We start from the raw sequence: 5060 nt of genomic DNA on the forward strand, positions 1-5060 counted from the left end.
GTTTCTCTGTGGCTTTGGAGCCTGTCCTGGAACTAGCTCTTGTAGACCAGGCTGGTCTCGAACTCACAGAGACCCGCCTGCCTCTGCCTCCCGAGTGCTGGGATTAAAGGCGTGCGCCACCACCGCCCGGCTCAATAGTTATTTCTTTACCGATTTTTAGACATTTTTTTCTTTGTCAATCATAAACGTTATCACATTCATTTAATGTGTGTATGTGCATGCAGTGGTGGGCATGTGGAAATCAGGGGGCAATTTGCTGGAGTTGGCTTTCTCCACCCACCATGTGAATCTCTCTCTCTCTCTCTCTCTTTGACTGAACATGAGTCTTTATTGGCCACAACTACTTGAGAGGGATGAAGCGGGAGGAGTGGGAGTGGGTGGCACCAACGCCAGGCCGGCCCTGCTTCACAGGCTGGTGGGTAATGGAGAACTCTCCCAGGTAGTGCCAATCATCTCCAGCTTGATCTCCACCTGGTTGAAGTTCTCGCCGTTGTACACGCCCACTATGCTTCCCACCATCTCGGGCAGGATGATCATGTCCCACAGGTGGGTCTTTACCATCTCGGGCTTCTCCATGGGCGGCGCCTCCTTCTTGGCTTTTCTCAGGTGCTTGAGCAGCGGGTGCTGCTTCCGCCGCCGGCAGGTCGCGGTTGAGGCGTCTCCTCTGTCGGGCGCTGTAGAGCTGCATCAGCGGCTCAGAGGACATGTCCATCAGCTGGTCCAGGTCCACGCCACGGTAGGTCTGCTTCTTCTTCTGCTCCAATTCGGCCATCTTATCGGCGACTGGAGGTGGGGAAGAAGGCCGTTCTCTTTCCTAATATTATGTGTGCCTGTCCTCTGGTGCCTTAGGGACTCTCCTTATAAATACAGTAACGGGTTAAATGATGGTCACTAGGAACATTTCATCCTTGTGTCTGGAACCCATAAATGCTATTTTTAAAATGGTGTATTTTGTTGTTTGTTTGTTTTTCTGGTTTGTTTTTGTTGTTTTGTTTTTTTGAGACAGAGTTTCTCTGTGTAACAGCCCTAGCTGTCCTGGAACTCACTTTGTAGACTAGGCTGGCCTCAAACTCACAGAGATTCGCCTGCCTCTGCCTCCTGGAATTAAAGAAAGACTTGCACCACCACCACCACCCTGCCTTGCTATTTGTTTTTGAGCCAGGGTCTTGTATGTATCCCAAAGTGGCTTCAGACTTTCTATGCATTTGAGGATGACTGTGGTAGTTTAATGTAGTGGCTCCCATAATCTCACAAGGAGTGGCACTAATAGGAGGTGTGGCTTTGTTGGAGTGGGTGTGGCCTTGTTGGAGGAAAAGTGTCACTGTGGCAATAGAAGTTGAGGTTTCCTATGCTCAGGATACCACCTAGTGTCTCCACGACTATGTCTGCCTGCACGCCACCATGCTCCCTGATAATGGACTGAACCTCTGAAACTGTTAGCAGGCCCCCTCAATTAAATGTTTTCCTTATAAGAGTTGCCATGATCGTGGTGTCTCTTCACTGAACAGAAATCCTAATACAATGACCTGGAATTAAATATATATATTACTGTTGAAGTGGGTAGGCCAGGGGCGAGTGAGAGTAGTACCAGTGGAGACCAGAAGAGGGCAAAGCCCCCGGAACTGGATCTCTAGGCAGTGGTTTAGCTGCTGGTTTGTGTGCACTGGTGACCAAACTCAGGTCCTCTGCAAGAGGAGCAAGCACTCTTAGCCTCGGAGTCACCTCTTCAGCCTGACCTTGAGCTTCTGCGACGTCTGCCTTCCCAGTCCAGGCTTGTACCACCATGCTGGGTGTCCGTGGTGCTGGGGCTGGAGCCCAGGGTTCAGGTGTGCTAGGCCAACACGGCCAGGCAGTCCCCAGGCTTGATTATGCATGGATATGATTACATCACAAATCTTGGCATGAGGAGAACAGCTTGAGTCCCAAATCCAGCCACAAGCATCCTAAGAATGAGGCAGAGGAGGTGACACACGGGGAAGGAGTTGTGACGGTGGAGGCAGAGGCTGCTGTGCTGCTGTACCAAGCTCAAGAAGGCTAAGAGGGTGAGCATGAGGGGACACGGCCTCTCTCAGGTCTTCTGACGCTGTGATCTCAGAGCCGTGAGATCTGGGATGAACTTCCAGCCTCCAGAATGGGGAGAGGACTCCCCACCCCGCCCCTCACCCCCAGCCCTCCACTGTACCTCTTCTTTACCTTTCAACCTAATCTCGACCATTGTGTTCTTCCTTGAGACACACCCCATGTGTCCCAGGCTGGTCTGGAAGTGCTGAGGATGTCCTCCACCTTCTGATTCTCCTGCCTCCACGTCCCCAGTGCTGTGACTACAGGTGTGAGCCTCGACACCTGGCTCTGAATATGACATAATCGGTAACATTCTTTATGAGGCCTCTGCCATGCTAAGGAAGGTTTCTCCTAGTCTCACTTTTCTGAGAGCCTTTGATAATGAAATGAAGCTGGATTTTGTCCAAGGCCCTTTCTGCATCAACCGTGGTGGTGATGTGATCCTCTCCCTTCATTCTGTTGACATGGCCCCTTACACTGTTTGATTTTCTCATGTCAAACCACTCTTTGCACACTTGCGACAAATCCCACTTGGTCATGGCATATCTTTTTAATATGCTATTGGATTCACTCAGGTAGTGTTTTCATCTAGGTTATGAAATATATATATATTTATATAATATATATTTCTTCTCTTTTTTAAAAGATTTATTTATCTATATAGTGTTCAGTCTATGTATGTTTGCAGGCCAGAAGAGGGCACTAGATCTCTTTACAGATGGCTTTGAGCCATCATGTGGTTGCTGGGAATTGAACTCAGGACTTTTGGAAGAGCAGTCAGTGCTCTTAACATCTGAGCCATCTCTCCAGCCCTTATTTCTTCTCTATTTAATATATATATATTAAATATATATATAATTTATATTTGTCTATATATAAATATATATATTTGTCTATATTTGGTCTGTAATTGCCCTTCCTTGTGAGGTAATATTACTTTTCCAATTCATTTATGAATGCCCAGTTTATGGAATGGGGAGGATTAAACCTCACAGTCTACCAACTGAGCTTCATTTCTGGACTCATGTGTGTCTGTGTGTCTGTGTGTGTGCAAGTGCACGCTTGCTCCTTCCTGAATAGGGAGGGCAAGGAAGCTTTCTGGTGTCACCCTGTGTCACCCTCCACTGTGTCTTGTCTGAGACAGGACCTCTCATTGAACTGAAGCTTGCTGTGTTAAATAGGTTGACTGGCCAGCAAGCTCCTGGGAGTCCTGTGTCCCCCAAAGCTGGGATCACATGCATGTACAGCTGTTCCTGACTTCTGCTTGGGTCCTGAGGATGTTAACCTTTGTCCTCTTGCTTTAACACCAAGCCCTCTTACCCAGCAATCTCCCCCCAACTCCTCCTGTGCACTTTTCACTGGAGAAATGTGTGGTTTTGTAGCGCACCACACCCGTCTGGCACTACCATACAGTTCGTGAACTGGGCAAGGGGCTGGAGATTGAAACACACAAAGACACACAGACAGAGACACAGATCATCCTTGAATCCCCCAAGAATTCCGCCTTTATTGTGACCAGGGGCAGCATATAAGGGATCCTTAACTGATAGCCACGTCCCAGCCAAACCCACCAGAAACCACTCTTCTGCCATCAGGAACTCCTGAAGGTCTCGTGCTCAGAGACAAAAAAAAAAAAAAAAAAAAAAAAAACAGGAGAGGGAAGCAAAAGACACGTCACCTGAAGACACAAGGACAAGTGCCAGTGTCTAGAAAACAGGAGTCCAGGACGCATAAATAAAATCAAAAGAGATATAAATATCCATCTGAAGAAATAATGGAGGTAAATCCCTTAGATTTCAGGAAAGGTTCCGCTTACCCAGAGGAGAAGCCGGCGTCCCGCAGTTCCAGTTTCAGGCTCCAGGCAGAAGGACAAGTGACCCCAGGAGGCTGAGAGCAACCTGGGCAGCATAGTGAGATCCTGTCTCAAAAACAAAACCACAGATCTGAGCTGGTGCTGCGTCTGAACAGTGCTACCCTGGGGTGCAGTGTCAGCTCAGAGGGCCGCAGCTGTGCTGTGACCACCACAGGCCCGGAGGGGTGAGCTGGTTGACAGGACAGCTCTGGGCATCTGGTAGCACAAATATGCCCATGAAACGAAAACTCGTCAAACTGTGTTGGGAGCTGTGAACCCCCCAGATCCTGAATTTTTGTTTTTTTTTTGGTTTTTCGAGACAGGGCTTCTCTGTGGTTTTTGGAGCCTGTCCTGGAACTAGCTCTTGTAGACCAGGCTGGTCTCAAACTCACAGAGATCCGCCTGCCTCTGCCTCCCAAGTGCTGGGATTAAAGGCGTGTGCCACCACTGCCCGGCTTCCCTCTCCTGCTTTTGAGCGTCCCTTAAACTGACCTAATTTACTAACTTCTCGGATGCCTCGGTCTTATTATTGAGATCACTTACTGCTGTCTGGAGTCACAGCAGAGAGTTTGTTGTTTGTCTGTTTTATGACAGAGTTTCACTTTGTAACTTAGGCTGCCCTGGAACTCACTGTGGACTCCCTTTTATATCATGGCAATCCTCCTGCTTCAGCCACCTACCCTTGTCAATACCTCTAGTTTAGATAACATTCCTGCTGGATTCTTTAATGGGCTTTCTTACTTGACCCTGCTAACATCTTCTTTCATTCACGGTTTATGCTGCTTGTTTGGAATCTTGTCCACATGCCCTGAGGTTCCTGTTTCTAACAGAATCTGTAATGCCAACGAGTGGGTTTTCTTTTCAAGTATTTTCTGTTCTCATTATTAAATTCTACTAGAGCGGAGGGGAGAAATCAAAGTCCTAAGATGGAGCAGAGGAGGTAGCAGCTGAGCCAGCCTTTATGAAAAGGCCCACGCTCCAGAATGCCAGGAAAATGCTTCCCCTCCCCCAAGGATCTCTGAGTGGCATCCAGAGGGGACTGGAGGGACAGGATGGGAAAAAGATCTTTCTGTTGTCCTTGGCTCTTCATGTGCTCATGACCCCTGAACCCTGAGGAATGGAGAAGCTGTTGCAGGCAGGCCTGAGC

General features: G+C 48.4%; 1 pseudogene; it reads right to left on the reverse strand.

The window, feature by feature from the left end:
* Nucleotides 1–340: 340 nt before the first annotated feature.
* On the reverse strand, nt 341–772 carry LOC101986807 (annotated as a pseudogene).
* Nucleotides 773–5060: the final 4288 nt, after the last annotated feature.

The sequence above is a fragment of the Microtus ochrogaster genome, chromosome 4, assembly GCF_000317375.1.
Source record: "Microtus ochrogaster isolate Prairie Vole_2 chromosome 4, MicOch1.0, whole genome shotgun sequence".
Classification (NCBI taxonomy): Eukaryota; Metazoa; Chordata; class Mammalia; order Rodentia; family Cricetidae; genus Microtus; species Microtus ochrogaster.